Source organism: Bactrocera oleae, chromosome 6 (assembly GCF_042242935.1).
Source record: "Bactrocera oleae isolate idBacOlea1 chromosome 6, idBacOlea1, whole genome shotgun sequence".
Lineage (NCBI taxonomy): Eukaryota > Metazoa > Arthropoda > Insecta > Diptera > Tephritidae > Bactrocera > Bactrocera oleae.
Genome location: NC_091540.1, coordinates 52,060,004 through 52,082,155, shown reverse-complemented (window position 1 = coordinate 52,082,155; position 22,152 = coordinate 52,060,004). Strand labels below are relative to the sequence as shown.

Sequence of the window (22,152 nt, the reverse complement as noted above, 5' to 3'; positions counted from 1 at the left end):
TATTGTTGGTATATAGTTGTCGACTCTGCCATCAATCTTCCCTCAAAAATTCTCTTATTCATCGAAGTAAAATTATTTTAATTTTATAAACGAAAAATGATCATAATGCAAGCTTTGCGTGTTATAAGTGTAATTTAGTAAATCTTTTAGAGGCGAGTAACTATCAATTCCATCACAATAGGCAACGGTTTCTTCGAATAAAACGTGATGAGTTCACCGTTTTGGTAATTATGTCTCTAATATAAAGCTATAGAAAAGATCTATGGACTTTTGAGCATAAACGATTACAAATTAATAATGAAGTTTACAAATAATGAATGCAACCAGTACCTTCGCTGTCAAATTAAAATTTTACTAAGAAGAGGGTCAGTCTTCATTGCATTCAATTTAAAAAACAAAACGAAACATGATGGTAATATTTCATAGCTTTGCAACCCTTTACAGCGTCAACAAAAAATAGAGGAAAATTTCCCTTAAGACTTTGGTTTTTTACTTCCAAAACTTAACAAAGAAAATATCAAAGATGTTCGTCATATTCGTGTACAGAAGCACAAAGTTACTCCTTTCTCTTTCATATAAGCTTAGAAGCTATGACAAGAGTACTTTTAATGTTTCGATGCTAACAACAATCGCCATTCGGTAGGTAATTTCAAACCTTCGAGCTTATTTTTGCCGTAAATAACTTCATCGTCATATATACTTGCAACTTGTAGGTCTTTCCATATGCCGAAGCTCACGCCGTTTACGGAAATGTCTAGTAAAGTTAAAAAGCTTGAAAGCAAAATGGTTTTCCATTTGGATTCTTTAAGAAAAACAAGAAAAACGTTAACTTCGGTTGCACCAAAACTATAATATGCTTCACAAATACAAAAGGTTTCTTACAAGAACTTGACTTTCCTTGGATAATTTGTATGACCGCTATGTATGTGCTATAGTAGTCTGTTCTGAACAATTTTTTTGAGTCCGATCCTTCATTTCGTAAGGCAGCTATATGCTATAGTAGCCCTATATCGGCGGTTACGACAAATCACAAGTTTCTTGGAGAGAAAAAAAACGTGTGCAAAATTTCAAATCGATATCTGAAAAACTGAGGGACTAGTTCGCGTATATACACACAGACGGACATGACTAAATTGACTATACATTTTATAAGGTCTTATATGTTTCCTTCTGGGTGTTACAAACATCGTAAAAAGCTAAATATACCCTGCTCAGGGTATAAATATATTTTTATGAGTATAATATTCTTAACCCCCACTGTACGCACTTGGGTCTGTCGTATGCTTACATCCCTTAACCAAAGCAACTCTCTTACCCAAGAGAATATTCTATAAAGCACATGGCACAACAATGAGTAGACAGACTCGAACGCGTATTAGGCGTCAGCTGCTCGCTGTACTATTTGGCTGAGCGCGAAAACTCTCTGTGTACAACCGCAGCACGCATATTTCATATCAAATATGCACCGTCCCGCCCGCACAAAGAAGTCGGAAGCACTCGTATTGTCAACAACAACCCCAGCAATGGGAAAACCGACGGTTTTTGGCTACCCAAACAGAAAAGCTGGCTGGCTGGATGGCGCGTTGCCTGATTTACTCCTACGTGCAAATATCATATGTATATATTTATATATATATACTTTCTACACGCTATATGTATGTATGTCACTTTTCGGTCAGAGAATGGCTACAATCGAATTTTGTGTCGCTCATCGCATCAGTTTTTTGTAGACATTTTTACCTTACGGACGTGTTGGCGGATGCAGACAAATGGAGAACGGCATTAACGGAACACGACCGAACCTTTTCCGTTTACCTGATTTCTACAAGCATTAGAAAACTGATTTTCGCTCGCTTTAATTTCGTTTTCAACGCAAAAAGAGTAGTGCAATTTTAGTTTTATTTTCAATAAAAAATAAATTTCAAATTATATAAAAGCCAGCGAATTTTGAAAGAAATGGTGAAAGAGTGAATATTCGCTTGAAGGTAAATGTGTGAAAGTGTAGATATGTTAATATGTTCTTATGTGCATATGAGTTTGTGCAAAAAGTGAGTGTCGCAATGAAAGCAAGTAAGCAGAGCTTGGTTAAAGAGCAGTAAAATCGAAAGCGATAGTCCACAGTGGAAATTGGGACGACGAAGACAGTAACGGAAGGAAATTCGCTTTCTGTGTATGTGTACAAAAATAACAACAAAAAGCATAAGAAGACCTACCTACGCACCGTGACTGCTGTCAGAGCCTAATTAGTGCATTGGGCGGATACTTGGTGCAGGCAAAAGTCATATCAACACCAACCACAACAACAATATGAAGCTTTAACGAAGTCATTCAGAAAGTGCGTGCGCATATGCGTTCGCGTGTGTGTGTGCGCTCATGTAAGTGCCAAATAACAAATGCGTTTGCCAAGTGGGCGCAAAGTGCGTGTTGCAAGTACGTACAATAAAAATTTAAATCGATTTACTTCATTGCGGTGATAAATTTGTAAATTCAAGCAGGAAATTTGAAGCGTTTGCGCATTTATTACACGCATAAGCGCATAAATTGTGGTAATTAGTGATTTCAAAGTTGTTGAAAGCTCATAAAATATCAAATGTATCAAATTTGTATTGCATGCCAATAAAATTTATTGAAATGTGATTGTGGTAAACGGTGAAAGTGCTTAAAAATGTTTTTAAGTTGTAACAAATTAAAATAATGCAAAAAATATGTATGCATATGTATGTACAATACAATACATATAAATACGCATATATGTATTTAGAACAATTATATTTTGAAGCTATGTATATACAAGTACTCTGCATAAATACAAAATATTCTCTTGGGAAAAAAGGACGTGTGCAAAATTTCAGATCGATATCTCAAACAATGAAGGATTAGTTCGCGTATATGGAAATGGACAGACAGACATGGCTAAATCGACTCAGCTAGTCATGCTAATCATATATATGTACATATTTGTAGGTTCGCCGTTTCCTTCTGATTGTTACAAGAATGACGTGGTTCATGCTAAACTTATTATACCCTATTCAGGGTATAAAAATAGTTAGAAGAAAGCCTTAACATGTAAGATAAGCAAGGCGTGGTAGCATAAGATGAACTCTGCCAGACTTTATATGACGTGTAGACTCCTAATCGTATTATGTTTTAACACTTAATATTTTCGTTTTGTTAAAGATCTCTTGTTATGAATCTCTTGAAAGAAACGTCGGAGACCATATAAAATATATGTATATATATATATTATCAGCATGACGAGCTGAGTCGATGTTCGTCTGTCTGTCCGTTGGTCTGTCTGTATATACGCGAGCTATTCCATAAGTTTTTAAGTTTCCACACTTCCGGTTTTCCCAAGAAGTGTTTCATTTGCCGGAACCCCTGATATCAAACCGGTATATGCTATCGCTGCCATACAAACCGAATGATCAAGGTCAAGTCCTTATTTGGAAAACGTTTTTATTTGACAATATACTATGGTTGTTTATATCAAACACTGTGGCTAAAAAGAATTATCAAAACGTTTTCCGTTGGATACAAAGCGTTTGCCGGTCAGGTTTTCCGATTAAGTTACAGACATAGTTATTTTCTGAAAAGAACATCTGAAGGCTATAATAGCTTCAGTGCAGCCGAAACTAACATTTTTTATTGTTTTAAGCATATTTTTTTTTCTCAAATAGCCAAAAGTGGTAGTGTCTTAGTGTCAAAATATTGATTCGCCGTTCGGTATGGACTAAAAACATGTTGGTACTTTCATTCAAAAGCAGCGTCTAGCCAACACCACAAATGCCGGAGAACGTAGAAGTAAATTTCGATCCCAAGAAACATAAAGCAAGAAAAAGTGTTGCCTCATGAAAGACGCTTCTTAGCAGATAGTGCCAAATAACACATATTTCTTGATATCCACCAACTCTTATGGCGCTTTCACTTAAAATATTTATTTCAATAACTTTTATGTTGGACATGTACGAACGGATTAAAGGATTTTAAATATATTTCTATAAAAAATAAAGAAAAAAAGAGAAAACATTTTTAATAAAATTTTCGAACGAGATTAAAATGAAAATGAAAATTAATGCTTTTCCACATAGACATATTCTATTGCGTAAATAATTTAGAAATCCAATCTACTTATTCAGATATTTATATAGATTATTTTGGGGATCATTACGAGGTAAAGGATAACTGATTGCTTGAAAGTTGCTATAGCATCTAGTTGCCATACAAACTGACCGAACAAAATCAAACTAAAAGTATTTTTTATTCTTTTATGCCATAATAAATGAAACTGTGAAGCTATAGCTTCAACCGCACATAATTTTTTTTGATTTTTTTTTTTTTTTGCAAGAAGTTAAAGATCACACTCTGTTTTGTTTTCTCAGTAGAAAGTAAATATTTTTGCGTGCTTTAAGTCAGCCATTTCAGCATCATTGTCACGTAGCTATTCCCTGGGCTGTGTTAGCCACCTAATAAAATAATTTAATAACAATTTTCACCTTGAAATTTCACAGTGGCAGCATTAGCGAGCGAATTTACATCAAATTTAATAGGGCACGAGATGCCTTCTTTAATTAAAGTACATTTAAGTGCTTGAGGAAAATGTGCTGAAGCATCTATAATATACATATATACAGATATTATATATTTCGCAGTCTCTTTTTCGACGAATTCAACGTTTTGGCAATGACCAGCACAACGTTGGCCATCGCCCTACGCAAAAATGAAAACAAAATGCACATGTATATACATGCACATATGTATATAGATACATATGTATGGGTGTATGACTAGAGCTAGCAGAATTTTGTATATAAATAATTTTGAGAACGTCAAACATAAAAATCTTCTATAAATATGTATTTAAGTGTGAAAATGTATATGTATGTGTGTGTATGCTATGTGCATAGAATGAACACTCCTTGGGCCAGAATGCGTGTCAGGGTTTTCGGTGGCCCTAAGTATGCAAAAATAAATCAAATAAATTTGAAGTGCAAAATAAAATTAAAGAGCATACAATTTTAATTATGAAACACAGAAAGCAGAGCATAAAAAAGATATAAAAAAATATATGTATAAACATACATATGGAAATAAAATTTGCAAAAAAAAAATTTGTGAAAGTGCTTTTAAAACACAACATGTCTGCTGCCCTTAGAGAGCGCGTAAAAGCATTTCTTCTACGTTATCCGCATAAAGAATATACACATTCATATATGCATATATATATATGTATATATATATATATATCTGTATGTACTATATATATACTTATAGTTTTAGTAGCTTTAAAATGCTTGCTTTTATGCTAATATTTTTTATTGCTCCGCGTCGACAGACACGAATGGCTTGTATTATATTATAGAATATATTAACATTGCCGGGTGCGTATGCGACAAGTGAGAGCATCGCGTTTAAGTGTTTGCTTGTTGGTCGGTTGGAAAGTACTAGACCGGGCCAGTATATTAAAGGCTTTATAAAGTATTTCCTTCTATGATTAGATCCCTGTAAGAAAATGCATTGCTTCGGTATTAGTTTGGCTCCTTATGATATAATTACGCCATATTTCATGTTATATAAACATAAACATTTGTGAACTTTCACAATTATAAACTGTTTGAGTGTTAGACCTGTTTAGACATAACCTAAATTCGGAACAATTTATACTAGAAAAAGAAAAACCGTTAAATTCGGTTGCACCGAAGCTATAATACCCTTTACAAATTCAGTTTGTATGCTATAGCGGTTCGATCTGAACAATTTCTTCGGACTTGGTACCGTTGTCTTGCAATAATCCAGGCCAAATTTCGTAAGCATATCTTGTCAAATAAAAATGGTTTTCTTGCAAGGACATGATGTTAATCGCTCAGTTTGTATGGCAACTATATGCTATATTGGTCCGATATCGGCGATTCCGACACATGAGCAGCTTCTTGGGAGAAAAGAACGTGCGTAAAAATCCAGATCGATGTCTCAAAGACTGAATGACTAGTTCACGTATATGCAGACAAGCGGACGAACAGATATACATGGTTAAATCCACTCAGCTCATCTTGCTGATAATATATATATATAATATATGTTCCTGAACATGATATATTAAGTTTGCTATGAAATAAAAATATATATATAAATATATATTATAGGGTCTCCAACGTCTTTTTCTTCGTAGCAAACTTAATATATCATGTTCAGGAATATCAAAAATTCGATACATGAAAATCGTCTTGACTGTTACTGGTTTCACCAAAACGTAACGCTATGACATATTATGAAACAAACTATTCAGTTTCGGCAACAAAACCTCCTAGATATCTGATTTCCAAAGGAGGCGATATAGATACGCCCCCCGATATCGATGTTTATCTCCCTATGACTGTGTTTTGCAAATTTATTTGAAAAAATAAGTTGTACGACATTAATACTTGGACTATTCATCAGCTCCAGACAAACACTCACACCAATATTACACCTAATACACACGCAAAAATAATGCCAGTCAAAGTTAGCAAACTAACATAAAAGATGACGCTCACTGCATAGCCCAGAAAGTTTCCATAGTCGCCTCTCAATTTTTTTCTCTTTCTCACAATAATACAAATATTTTTCGGTCAATATTTCTGTCAGTTTATATAAGGAATTATTTTTCACTTTTTAGTTTGAAGTGGTTTAAAACTGTGTTTTTTAGTGATTTAAAACTATACTTATTTCTGGTTTGAAAATAGTAAAAATAAAGTTTCGTTGGTTAACGAAGAGATATTGGGAGCGATTATCAAAATGGGTATATTTCAAGATCTCATTCACAATAGAGCTAGCCTCACAGTCACACAGTTCAGCGTTGAAAGCCCTTACTTCTTAAACTAAGCTCCTTTAAATCAGAAATAATAGCTGAGTTCATGTTGTTGTTTAATATATATAATATATATATTTTTGAGAATATATATAATATATATATTCTCTTGCAAATCAAAATCGAGTATTTTGAACACGAGCCCAAAAATGTTTTGAATTGAAAATAAAATATTAAAGTGTTTATAATTACTTCAACGGGTGTGGTACGTTGAAGTAATTATAAACACTTTAATATTTTATTTTCATTTCAAAACATTTTTGGGCTTATATACATTAAACTAACTTTCGACAAAATTACCAAAGCGCTGAACAAAAATGTTTTCCTGCAGGGACTGTACTTCCCGCTTCTCACACCCACCTTTCTATGACTACAAATTGCTTGTTTAAGGGTTACGTTGACGACAAGCATGCGACATTTGCCATCGCTATCCGCCCCTGCCACAACATAACCACAAACACTTGCAGCAGTTACAGTGAAAACCTTAAGTTTGTATGTATGAGATAATGGTATATAAACCACCTTTGGACATCACAAGCAATTCCGAGTTGCCCCTGTCGCAGCATATAATACGACTGCTTCTCACATGTGATATTTAACGGATATTTTTATACGTTGCACTCCCACACCAACAACGTCTGGGAAACATAACCTCCAACTTGGTCTCTCTCAATTGCAATCAAACGACATTATTTAAGGGTGTATATTCATACAAGTTCTTCATTTCGTCCACCTTGTAGCACATGTATTGTGGCCAGGCGGTACCTTGATTCGAGCGTGAAAAGTGCCAAGTCGACCGTCACAAGTTCGTCAATGTAAATTGAAAATGACTTTCAGCAAACTGGTACACAATCAGAAATAAAAGGTTTGCATGATATAAAAGCTTTTTCATATTTCAATTTTTGTTATTATTTTATATGCTTCCGTTGGCTGTTTGTTGGCCTTGATGGCATGTCGTTAGGCGCCAGCATTTTTCATCTCCCACTAAACATTACATTCGTACTTGTATATCATCGGTGGGTGAAACTATTTGAGAATATGGCGTCTAAAAATAAATTATGTTTTGGCAAATAATAGTGATTTTATATTTTCTGGCATCATATTTCAAATCAGGCAGTTGCTCATGAAATATTAGCGAAAACGTATGAGTTGCTTAATCAATAAGAAAGAAAAATTTTATATATTGCACAAAGTTTTCGACATATATTGCTTAGTACTAAGCTTAACCTCGAGCAATTTTATAGTCGTATTCTTAAAAAATTTAAAGAAAGGCAAAGTTCGAGTACACCCGGACATTGTTTAGTATACGAAGTGTGTCCAAAAAATTTATTCATTTGCCTACATTAAGGTTGTCGCCTTTAAAAGAGTCCCTCTTTCTTCTTTTCAAACCCGTTTTTGGGATAGGCCCTAGCTCTTTCAGCTGATAATTTCATCCATACTTGGAAAACGACGGCCATTTATTTTTGGAAATAGGATCAAGTCACACGGAGCCATGAATAATACTATAATTAATATAATAAAAACAATATAGTAATAAAATTTGTTTATTACAATTGAACGCTCCAAACCCGAGAAATTTTAATTTTTAAATTCCCGTTATTTTCGGAACACACATCGTACTCTCGCGATTCGAAGCAACGGAAGATCTATATGGGGACTAGAACTAGTTGTGGATCTACAATACATAATTAATTTTTGACGTTGTACTCAAGAAAACTTTCCATTAAAGATCATTCATCATATAAAATGTCACACAGACTAAAAGATCTTATGATTCGGGTTCATACATTTTTTTTAAACCACTTTATAATCTGAAAAAGATTTCTCTTGAATTTCAATAACAATCTTACAGATTTTCTATATTTAAATCCATATTTCGGTATGAAGTTATTGGGAAATTTCGACCAGCTTAAGATTTTAGGTGCCATACTTGGTAAAGTACAAAGTTTTATTAAAATATTTTTATATTGTGTGTGTGTGTGCATGATTGTAGTCTTATTTTGCTCATTTTCCAACAGTATGATAAGGATGTCAAGGTTCTGCACAAAATTTGGTTTAAATTTGTCCAATAGTTGCTGAGATATGAAAATTCACCTAAAAGTAGACCACGCCCATTGAACAATTTTACACCGATTAACATGCAAACCTGCTATGAAGTCTTTACGGTTAAATTTAACACTTTGAACAAAGCCCTTGTACCCGATAATCTCAATCATTTTCCGCATATATCAAGCAATTGTAGGAATATATATTTTTGCCAAGTTCGGTTGATATAATTTAGAAAATATATATATCTTATCAATTCGTCTCGTCATCTTGACCACTAATACGTATAATTCCACATAGTATATCTTTCTACAAGTATAATAGTATTCAGTGCTACAAACAGCCGTTAGCTGAACAAAACTTTTATACTGCGAGCAACTTGTTGCGAGAACATACAAATTTAATATAATATGTTTTTTTTTGATTGGGAATGTAGGCAATATTAATATCAAAAGTCATTGCCCGCTACAAATATTTGCTTGTGTCTCGCAGGTTTCTAGCAAAAAGTGTACATAACTGCATATTTATCACTAAATTGAACGTGAAACATTTTGCCCTCACCTTAAAAAAATCGTATTCAGCAACAACAACTAACAGCTAGTTGGCGAGCTCCTCCAAGCGCCAAATAGTTCATTATTCTGTCTGTGCTTCTCCTACTCTGCTGTGCATGCATACTGTTCGACCGTATAGCTGTCATAAAATATGTATAGTTACTAAAGTTAGGTAAGAACCGAAAATTATAAGCTTCAACTTTGAGTTTGCCTCTGTATTTGTTTGTGATATTGATATTGAAATTAAGGTGCAAGTTTGCATGTTGCAAGGACGAAATAAAATGATTGCCTAACATATTTATTAAGTTTTCATAACATGAAGCAGCTGAAGCTTATAATTAACTGTCCCTCATGTAACTATTTAAGGTCTGTTTTAAGTAATTGAACAGGTACCCATTTTGGAGTCGTTAAAGGTTATACTTGTACATACATATGTACATATCTGATCAGTAATTGGTTTTTCAAAAGGACATAACAGCTATACACCTAATTCTGTTGTTACACGGTAGATTGTTTCCAGAAAAACCCGTATAAAAGAGGTGATTGGTTTCCTATCTTTTAAACCTATTAAAAATGGTGAAAAATAAGGATTTTTTAAGAACATGTATTAGTGTTTATTTTGTTAAATATTTTATTTAAGAAATTACATATATTATGTAATGTGTATCTATACAAGCATAGTTATTAAAAAAAAGTACGTGTGGCACTCGGGGACTGCCGCGGTAAAGCATAGCCTTTTTTATCAACTTGTGCAATTATAATTATTTATTTTTTATGCATTATTTTTTTTTTCTTTGATATTAATTCAAGTTATCGATAAGAAAACGAACTTTTTTCTTTTATTGATTAAATAAGTAGTTAATATGGTTTAACATTTTTTTATTATCTTACAATACATGTAGGTTATTCAGGAATTTTTATCATTGAAACTATAGGTTTATGCTACATGAAATGAGAAACATCAGTTTGACATTTGATATCCTCTAAATATCTGGTAAAATACCGCGTCAATTGTGGTCCCATATTTTGTTGTGAATTCTTGTGGTTCGTTATTCATTTTCAAATTAATTTTTTCCGAAAGAAAAGTTGTCACTCGCTCTGATATTTTATCAGCGAAGTTGATGTTGAAATCGCCAGCTAAGATAAGTGGAAATTTATTACCATTGATAATCCGATTGAAATACCTAATTTCAATTGTATTGTTCAAGTCAAACGAGATACTGTTAGAAAAAGGTGTGGTAGCTATTTACCAAAATAATAATAATGTTACTAATATTATAACTCCGAATTTTGAATAATATATTTTTTATTAATTCAATTTGTATTAAATTCTATATTTTTCTTTGCCATTTTGTATCTAAAATATTATTATTTTTGAATCACCCTGCTTGATATGACATATACAAGTATGCATGTATGATGGTGTTAGGTTTATTTCCGTTACGGAATTTCTTGATTCAGTCCCCACGCTCAAAGTCCATGATAGAAGCTATGCAATAGCTTAAAAAAAGAAATGCACCCTAAAGAATTTGCCCATAAGAATATCTTTAACAAGCACTTCTGATTGCATTGATAGTTCACAGAATATTAACACAATAACAACTATGCATAACAAAAATTAAATCTGACAAATAAAAATTAAACCAAAAAATTTTTAATCTAGCTAAATGGAATGAATTAAAAAAGATTGTGTAAAAACCGAATCAGGTGTGCATAGTTTTGTTATTGTACAAGGGATATGACTTGTATATGGGCCTGGATTTTACTAAACTTAAGTGCATTTGCGGCTCTAGAAAGAATTAATTGAACATGCATACCCGGCATGTGGTTGTATAATATAATAAGCATTTGTCGAAGCAGCAGTGAATGAATAAAGTTTACATACGTCTAGTTCTATTAATCTACGAAGCGCTTATTTGTTTCAAAATTAATATTTCTTGTTATATTTTTATCTCTATTTCATCTATTTTGTTGGCCCTTCTTTTGTTGCAATAATTGCCTCCAGTTGTCGACGCATACTCCTCACTAAATTTGTCTCCAAGTATCGAATTCTTGCCTCGCTTAGAATTATACAGCATAAAAGACAGTCTGAAAAGTTCGTTACATTATGAATTTTTTGCAGAATTCGATTTTTCTATATAACATAGTTGTCATCGAGGCCGATATCCTGATTATAGCGATGTTCCAACGTTTTGATACCACTCTTGAAGTTTGACCTTTAACCTTAACCTTTTGCTTTAAAATAAGCGTCTGTCTTGGAGAATGTCTCTTCATTACTGTTAAGTTACTTTCTAGCGAGTATTCTCTTGAGGGTTGAGGTTTTTTGTCTTTTCAAGATTGTCGAAACTTTTCCCCGCGCATCCCAAAATAAAGACGCCATAACTTTTCCAGCGGACTATTGTGGCTTTTCACCCTTTTAATTCGGTCGAATGTTGAAATTGATGCGGATGACCATTGATTGGACTGAAAGAGACACGCTTTTGCCATTGTCACTTATTATTGCCAACATTTATGTTTATTATGTTTTAACAGCTCCAAAGATTGCCCCGAATACTTGATTTTCTTTTTTGACAATTTTGTTCTCGAATGGAACACACTTCGCCCAGAGCTTTCATGATTTCATAAACTAGAGAAACGTTTTATGCTCTGAAATTTGAATGTCACTTATCCAAGCAGGAAAAAAATTATATCGAAGCAAACCTTTGGTATGTTTACAGTGGCAAATGCCAGAGCAAACTTTCTCCCTAGTATGGGCGAAAGCGATATCAGATTTTCTCAGCATTCTTTACCGAATTAAATGAGTTCGGTTCTTGCAATTAACTTCACTCCCTCTTATCGTTCATAATATATTAATAAATTTAATCTTTCACCCGTATCACTCGCGGTAAAGTCAATTTGTTAAAAAACATGAAAAAACTTTAACTTCGGTTGCACCAAAACTAGCATACCTTTCACAAATACAAAAAATGCCATACAAGAACTTGATTTTCATCGATTAGTTTGTATGACAGCTCTATGCTATAGTAGTATGATCTGAACAATTTTTTGGAAGATTGTACCGCTGCTTTATATAATAAACCAAATTGTAGTCGTCCGATATCGGCGGTTCCGATTGCTCTGTTCTTCGATAGAAAAGGATTTCATATCGATAACTTAAAAATTGGGGAACTAGTTCGCAACATCTGGAAATGGCTAAATCGACTCAGCTCGTCATGCTGGTTATTAATATATGCTTTTCATAGAGTCTTCGACGTTTCCTACTAATATTACAAACTTCCTGGCAAACTTAATATGCCCTGTTCAGCTGTTCAGGGTCTAATGAATGACTTCGATTCATATCTATACAGGGGTTACGTATAACTACTACGTTAATGTCTGCTGAAGTGGATTTACAGATACGAGTATATATGTATATTGTAAATATGTGTGATAGATACTAACTTCACACAACTATACTAGCCGTCCCTAAACTCGCCTCATAACTGTTTTCCGTTTTGATTTATCGATTTTATAAGAATATCGTGGTTTTAATGCATCGTTCCACTCAAACTTATTTCTTCGTTTCTCCTTTCATTTTTGAATTTTATCTGAAGTCACTGAAGAAGACTTATTTGAAGATTGCAAAGCCCAAAATACTTTCATAACATTTCAATATTATTTACAATTTCATGAGCTGCTTAATAGATATCTCAATGTTATATTTTTTCATTTTCAATTGCTTGTTGTCCGCCATTAAAATTTTGATGTTTATTCGCTGAATCTCTAAACTATTTTGAGTTATCATATCGAATCTCTAAAATGAAATATGTGTATGCATTACGCCCGCAGATTTCCTTCTACTTAACGCAGGGATAATCTTTTAAGCATTTTAGCAGCGATTTGTGATTTGAATCATCCCATCACGCCATCACTAAGTCCACAATGAAACCGCAAAATCGCAAAACACCATCCACAATGTCATGACAACTCTAACAGTTGTTTTCGATTTTGCCCTCGTCGTCATCGTTGACACTACTAACTTTTCATTTCATTTGACATAAAAATAAGGATCTTATCGCAACACTAATACAAGTATACCGAATAGTATACATATTGTTGTAGTTGATGCTATTGTTGTTAGGTTGGGCTTTTATTTTTGTTTTTGTTTACTTTAGTCTTATTGTTCGCTTTGTTGGTTATAAACTGATTATGTATCAACTATTCTGTTGCTTAAATAAATATATATTGTAAATGTGTACATTTTCACGAAACGATTCTATAAATGGTGTTTGTTTGTTGATTTGATGTAGTTGTAAGTTATTTATGTAAATTGAAATATATTCTTCCTGTATAAATTTTTCATTTCCCTTTATTGTTAAGCATTGTAAACAACTTAACAATTTTAACCAATTTCTCAAGACCTGTGCATTTTGTCGCTTTGAAAGTCGAAACGCTAAGTGAAATGCGGTCACTCACCACTTGACCTTTCTAAAACATATGTAGCTTCTCTCCACTGCAGCTTACATTAGTTGATATTCAATTGAATTTTTTCAGTGATGGAAACTATGTATCCAGTCCAAAGTAACACTTTTTGTAAGGAGTGATTTTAGATTGCATATCAAGGCTGTTTTATGTGGAATTGTCTACAACTATAGTTACACGCAGATGAGATGATACTAATCATTCCTTGATGCTACCGATTAGCTATCTTATCCAATCTAGATAATGCAAACTAAGATTTTTGCCAAGCGACTTCTGCTAATTAACGATTAATTTCATTAAGAAATCGAATACAAATTATTAGACCAATTGTAATTAGATAGAGGAGACAATATTTAGATAAATAATTTCCATAATTAATTAAAAAAATTTTGACTCAAAAATAATTTTATTAATTGTAGTCGGCTTCGATTCGTCACTTCTCTATAGTTGGACTCTACTCACTTTCATACAGAAAGTAAAAGTGGTATAACTAATTGCTATTCTATTATTTTAGATAATATTAGGTAAAGTAAAAAGTTTGTTCGGTTTTTTATTGATTTTTTCAAAAGATGATAACTTTGTGTGCATTTGTCGAATTTAAGTCAAATATGTGCCGTTTTGTTCATAAACTTGTTGCCAACGAGATACCAACTTCATTATACCCCTCTCGTAGAAGGCTGCGTCCCTATTGGCAAAAAACTCGGAGAGCCAATTTTCACAGGCCTCTCTTGAGGCTAACTTCTCACCATTAAGCGCGTTCGCCATGGACAGGAAAAGATGGTAATCACTTGGTGCCAGGTCCGGACTATCAGGTGGGTGCATTAGGACCTCCCATCCGAGCTCCCGGAGCTTCTGGCGGGTCACCAAAGACGTGTGACCTGGCGTTGTCCTGATGGAACACAATTCGGCCTCTGTTGATCAAAGATGGCCTCTTCTGGATGAGTGCTGCCTTCAAGCGGTCCAGTTGTTGGCAGTAGAGGGCCGAATTGAGCGTTTGGCCATAGGGGAGCAGCTCGTAGTAGATGATTCCTTGCCAATCCCACCAAACACACAGCAAAACCTTCCTTTTTTTGCGTTAGTTCGTGTGGCACCCAAACAGCGAGCTTCTTTTTGAATCCAAGGTTATGCAAATGGTTCCAAACGGTTTTCTGGCTTATCTTTAGTTCCTCAGCAATTAAATAAGTGCTCACGTGACGGTCTGTTTCCACTATTTTCATGATTTTATCGCAATTTTCGACGACAGGCATCCCGACGCGGAGTGCATCTTTGACACCGAAATTACCGGAGCGGAACCTAGCAAACCACTTTTGTGCTACACGTTCGTTTACAGTATCGGACCCATAAACTTAATTAATTTTTTCAGTCGCTTTGGCTGCTTTTTCGCCTTGATCGAAGAAAAATTGTAAAATATGGCGAATTTTCTCTTTGCTGGTGTCCATCTTTGACGAGCGCTTACAACGAACTGAGTCAATCAATCGAAAAACAGTCAAAGACAAACTTTTAGCGCGAATAAACATGTTTTCAGCGCCGTATAGTATGACATGATGCGACACGTAACACTAATACTATGGACAATAACGCCATTTCTTAGATAAAAACCGAACGAACTTTTTACTTTACCTAATATATACCATTTGATGTTCCATTCGGCACTCTCTTAATAATAAAAAAAATCTACTTCATGATACTGTGTTAGTTTTGAGTTTTTTCGGTTCTATAAAAATAATATACTCCAAAAAACTTCTACCGTTATTATGTTCAACTAAGAAAATTACATAAATACATCCAGATTCATATAACAAATTTAAATGATTCAGTTTTCCACAAATGTCCCCAATACGATCTTGTTTCATTTAAAAATTTAAATATTCCACTTTCGCTTGCGCCCATGCTAGTCCATTTGAATAAGATTTTTTTTTTAATTTCTTACTTCACAGTCGCACTGTGCCTCCTGCATATTCCTGATTAGATTTCTGTTTTTTTTTTTTGCACATTCAATTTGATATTCATACAGCAATATGTTGATAGTCCTATTTATTAAAAAGAAAGAAAAATTGAGAAAAAAAATCTCTTTGAATGGTAAAAGTAAAAATGGCTACCATGAGGAACAAACCGTGGCAAGGACACCGAAGCACCACTGCAACCACCGCACCGTGTTGAACACCCACATATTTGATTGACGGTACGTGTTGATGTGGGTGCGTCTGCGATACTTTAGGTATACAACGACTCACATTTATACATTTGTAAATGTGTGCTACGTGCAGTATTCTAACTAACTGTCTTTTTGTATTTCCATAGTAGGAGTGTAGTACGCCTTTTGGCCTTAACTTGTTGTTATTTTATTCGTGTACAATTGTACGAATATTTGAATATAGGTGTTTATTGGAGCGAATGTTTGCATATCCTGATTATATTTCTACAAAATTATACGAAGGAAACACAGTCACTGTAATAGTGCTGTAGTTGCTAATATTTCCGTTTACATATTTACGTGAATTGCCTTATGAATGCCATATTTTTATACTAGGGAATATAACTTAAACCGTTGTTGTTTATGAATACCGTCTGGCAGCACCCTAAAGTTAGAAAATAGTTTCTAATAAAGGCCAAGTATTTGTAGACTGCGCTAATTAGGGCTCCTGTTAAACTTCATACCCCACAACCGTTTACGAATACCTAACAGTTAAATACTCCACAAATGCTAAAACAAAAATATTATAGAAAGTTCTGCTTTGTCTCCCAGTTTTTGGTCATATACTCAGAAATCATTTCAAAAATTGTGGTCGGCCCAAAAGGTTACTTGAATACTAAGAAAAAGTCTTTGTAGGGAAATCTTTTTTGTACAAGATGTTTTCACGAAACTTAGCAAATAGCGAAAGAATTTTATACAAAATATAACATAGCCAATGGATGGAAATTAAAGCCCAAAATCTTTCTTTTAAAATAAAGTTTTGCCAACACCTGAAGGTATTTCCCTGGCTTTGATCCTTGCAAGTTGCAAGAGAAGAGTATGAAATGTTTTGTTACACCTGAATTTAGAGCTTCCATACCATTCCATTGTTGTTTTTAATTTTCACATGAGGTGTGCCTCTTAACTTTATTCAAAAATGTTACTCATACGCCCTGTCGCACAAGTACGTTCTTGTTTTTTAAAGATGTGCTATATCTGCATACATACATACATATGTATGTATATTACAAAATATACGTTATTTCTTTACAAAAATTATCACACATAGAGTATACCATTTATTTTTAATATTTTTCCTCCTAAAATTTTGCTGGTTACCCTTATCTGACTGTTACTGTATATTTATTATTGCACGCACTGGTACCTTATGTGAGTATGTAACACATATTCTCTAACCATATGCGGATATCTAAAGTCTGTCCCGTAAATAGTTTGTGAACGTATGCGTTTTAATAGACAATTTATTATAAAACCTCCCGTGTCATTTATATTCTCTCAGCACCAATTTAATTCCACACGCTTGGCTACATTTCAATAATGCCCGACTCCTTTGCACCATTTCCGTGCTGTTGCCTCCCACTGCCTACGTACATATGTTTGCATTCTCAGCGCTCCGCAACCGGAAAAGTTTAGTTGCCATTAAGAGGGTATAGCCGATAATCATTTGAATTGCGTAAGGAATGGAATATGAAGTATGGGAAATAAGACATATCCAGCAGGAGCATAAGGAAATGATAAAAGTGAAAATATCGTAATAGTAATGACGTGGAAAACTAAGGAAATGACATAGAAGCAAACCTAATTGGCAAACTACGTCAACGATGCGACGATGAAGACAACTATATATAATATATATATTTATAAGCTCATATGTGTATACAAACTATTAAGTGGAGGATTACGTTCAAGCTAATTTTCTATATTTTGTACCTAAACATACAAATATAACTTTATTGCGAAAAAATATTGAGTAATAAAATAAAACAAACTTTGTGATAACCATTTATGTGAGCGGGTATGCTTAGATTAGCTAATATTTATGCTAAATGCTCCAAGGGTTGATTGATCCACTTCTTAATTGGTCGATATGTAAACTTCTCCTAATACTCTTACATGGTGAAAAAGGGAGATCCAAACACATGTTAAAATATAAAATATATATATATACTTAGCATAACTGCTATTTTCAAACTGAGAATATAAATGTTTGACGCCTTCATTGTCATGTATACTACTGGCAGAGATGGGAGTTAGGTTTGAAGATCGCCAAACACTCCTGAAGATTTATCTTAGTCATCGCATATAGACAAAGCCGCTACAACTGATCATATATCTATTTAGGCGATCGATTTCGATTTTCAGACAGTTCGTCTAGATGGTTAAAGATTAGAGACCCAAGGGTTTTCAGTACTACTCTCGCTAAAGCGACAGAATCAAACAACGACTATTAGACCTCAATCAAATAGCGGGACTCTACTCTTCTTCTGATTGAATACGAATGGGAATGTGAATCTATCGAATATATATTTAGTATTCCTACGAAACAGTAATTCGGAACTTTGAAAAGATTTTCAGTATAATTCCAATGTCATAAGCAAAGATCAAATTGGCCTGGTATGAAATTAAAATTCCCTGAATACCGAAAACTGAAATCTAACCTAAAAATTATAAGTTTCTTTAACTGTATTATTTTTACTTGCAATGTCTACCAGTAAAGCATTAAATATTTACTATATTTACGTATTCCATTTAGTCAGCATAAATTAAATGTGAAACTGTAAAGAGCAATCACCAACTCAATGAAAATAGAGTAGAGGACGAACTTGTATTGTTCAACTGCTGCATCGATTTTAAGGTAATACAAAGACTATTGGTAACAAAAGATATGATACTGTTATGTTGACATCTTCGGTGAATATCATAGTTAAAGTAATAGTTGTACTTAACATTAGTAAATAGGAAATTCAAGCTAAAGCTCCAATGCATCATTTGCAAGGAAGCTATAATACCTTTTACATGTGCATTCTTTGAAGCATAAAATGGTATAAAGAGATCTTTATTTTGATTTTTATACCTTTGCAACATGTTGCTATAGAGTGTAAAGTTTTGTTCACCTAAAGGTTGTTTGTATCACTTAAAATTAATCGAGATAGATATAGGATTCTATATAGGTATATATACCTATATGAGCAGAATGGCAAGACGGATTGGAATCCGGGTGACTGTCTGTCTGTCTGCAACATGTAACTTGAGTAAAATTTAATAAATTTTAATGAAACTTGGTAAACATGTACCTTGGCACCATAAGAAGTTTGGTATTGTAGCAGGGCCTAGTCGGACTATTGCCACGCGCACAAAACACCATTAATCGAAAACCAATAAAATAACAGAATTAGAAAAGATATATACCCGTAATTTGCTACAGACAGTTGTATTGCGGAAGGGCACCTATGGTTGAAAAAAATTGAATAAAGTGGGCGTGGCTCCGCCCTTAATAAGTTGAATGTATATATCTCCTAAGCCATTCCAACCATATGACCCAAATTCGCACACAATAAATAGTTTTAACTCCTTCTTGACAGTGTGGAAACGGAGGAAATCAGATGATAGCCCCGCCCACACCCCATATAACTGTTTCGTTAAAAACTACTAAAAGTGCGATAAATCATAAACTTAATGCGTCAGAGACATGAAATTTTACATCCAAGAGGATTTTATAGCAGACGCTGGGCGTGGCAACGCCCACATTTAGTTGAAATCACAAATCCCCGGAACTACTTGTCCAATTTCTACCAAATTTGGCACATAGAATCATTTTAACATTCCTATGTTACAGTGTGAAAATGGGCTTCCTATATATTTCCCATATAGTACAATTTTAAATTCCATATGATTCTTACATTTTCAAGTATACAAATCAAGCACCAAAGAATATATCGGGACAAAACTTTGCACAAATAGTGCCTTTAAGATATACTATCTCAGGTCTAAAAGTTTTCATAACTGTTCAAGGCCGTGGTTATCGAATATGGGGACCCCAGTGCATGGTGTTAACTTTTTACAGTGCCCGTATTGAAGGGATAGACTATATGTATATTCTATAGACATATATAATAATAAGTAGCCATCGAAGATATTAAATAATCTGTAAACAAAAGGCCCGCGAGTGCATATCTTTCTACAGCAAAACCAAGTCGGCCGATTTCTGAACTCCGCCACGTGATTGGATACCTATTTAATGCATTTATGTTTTTTATCTCAAAACATATATTTCATCATCGGTTTCGATTACTTTCTTACTCATTGCTTTCTTGCTCAATAGCGCAGCACTTAGCGAAATCACCGTTAATTCAACCGATTCTTATTTACAAACTATCTAAACTACTATCACGGCTATACATTTCTATGAGTATAATAGCGTGCAAGCTTTCACTAAAACGATGATGATGAAGGGGAGGATAAATATATATATGTATGTGAGCATGTGTGTTTGTGTTTGTGTACCAAATAAGGAAGCGCTTTACGTGGGCCCTGAAACAATGTGATATCCGTGCATAGTACAAAACCAATAAAGCACACGATTAAACCTCTGTGTGTTGACCTAACCCAAATTCGGTTGTGTGCGACGCAACGACGCATGCACTTTGATGTCGTACATAAATTATAACGCATTATCCCATTGCCTGTCAGTTTTATGTGTTGTTGTCACATATTCGAAAACAATACATAATATAAACGAAAACACGATAGTGCTAAACGATTACATGAGGCGGAAGCGAAATCAGTGTTGCTACCATGACAGACTTTGAAGACACGTCCAGTGCTTTGTACTCGCGTCGACCATTCCTAAATAGGTTGATGTGCGGTCGGGAAACATTGTGCGCCTGATGTTCGTAAATTTACCGCACCGAAAGTGACAGCAACAACACCTATAGTATATGTAACGTTCCACTTAATCTGCACGCCCACATAATTTCGTGTGCATGTCGTTTAAAAATCATCGTTATGTGTAAATATATGAGTACATATGTACATATGTGCATACGATTTTAGTTAAGCTGTTCTGAATTACAGTAGTTTTCAAAGCGCTTAAGCTCGTGTTACTATATTTGTGTGGGTGTGTGTGTATGTGTTGCACTGGCAGCGTCATCACTTTCACTTGACTGCCAGTGGCACGAATTGTTTTCTAGCACATATCCACCTGCTGAGGTGTTGCCTACACACACACACACGCGCGCGTGAATATGGGTGACCTGCCACCACAGCTGTCATTTCGCTGGCGTTCACCTTGTTTTTCGGTTTTTGTTTTCTTTTTTTTTGTGCAATGTGGTCTCTTGTCTGTTCATTATTGCTGCTTTAATGGCACGAACAGTAAAAAGAAAAAAACGAAGAGAAGCTAAAGCACTATTTTTCAACTATCTGTACTGCGAGGGCTGTTTGATATGTTCATGGATAAAATTAAATATTTTTTGATCACAAAGTCATCTTCACATCACAAGGATTCACACATCCTTCGCAATATTTAGCTGAAACCTATTTAGCCTTGCAAGCATATTGGGTATGTAACAATATTGATGCGGTTTTTTCTTCAAAATTTTAACCATTGTTTTAGAAAAGCATATAAAATAATACAATATAATTCACCTCATCACATACCCAGCTGAAACTACAATTTCCGTATTTCTGGCAATTTGTGGATTTCATCTTTGAACTGTGCCGGCTTGGCGACCACGAATATATCAAAGTGAGGGCGTTCATGTCTAGTCGCTAATTGCGGGCGTTATTCGGCAATCGCTCATTTCAACTTGATGAGTTGTTGTCGGTCCAAAACAATGACATACAGAGCATTAATTTGGCGTCATAAATATTCGGTTTTGACATTGATTTGGCTCATTGTCCAGGTTTCACATATATACTAAATACATAACAATACATACATTGTCATAATGAGTCCATTTTTCATCAGCAGTCACAATCCGATGTAAAAACGACTCCTTTTTAGCATTCAAACAGCATTTCTGACATTCAAAATCATCCCTTAACGTTTCTTGGTTTCAAATCATGTGACACCCAACCTTCTCGCTTTTGTATGTAACCGGTCGCTTTTAAACTTTAAAACGTTGAAACGGCTGCTTCATTGAGGAATACTTCCAGTTCTTCATCTTCATACTTTTCTGCCCGCCCAGTACGTTATTTGTCTTCCAAGCCTAAATCAACACTTTTGAATTATGCAAATTACTTTTTCTTCATATTAAAGTAATAAAGATAAAAAACTT

General features: G+C 34.2%; 1 protein-coding gene across 2 annotated transcripts in view; it reads left to right on the top strand.

The window, feature by feature from the left end:
• Nucleotides 1-1,717: 1,717 nt before the first annotated feature.
• LOC106624719 (protein FAM135A) overlaps nt 1,718-22,152 on the top strand; it is a 51,992-nt gene continuing 31,557 nt past the window's right edge. The window contains exon 1 of one of the 2 annotated variants that reach the window (XM_036359132.2): nt 1,718-1,985. The gene's annotated coding sequence lies outside the window, so the exon portion shown is untranslated. Of the gene's footprint in view, nt 1,986-2,020; nt 2,171-22,152 lie in introns of those variants that run through there. The other variant, XM_036359133.2, reaches the window with a different exon arrangement.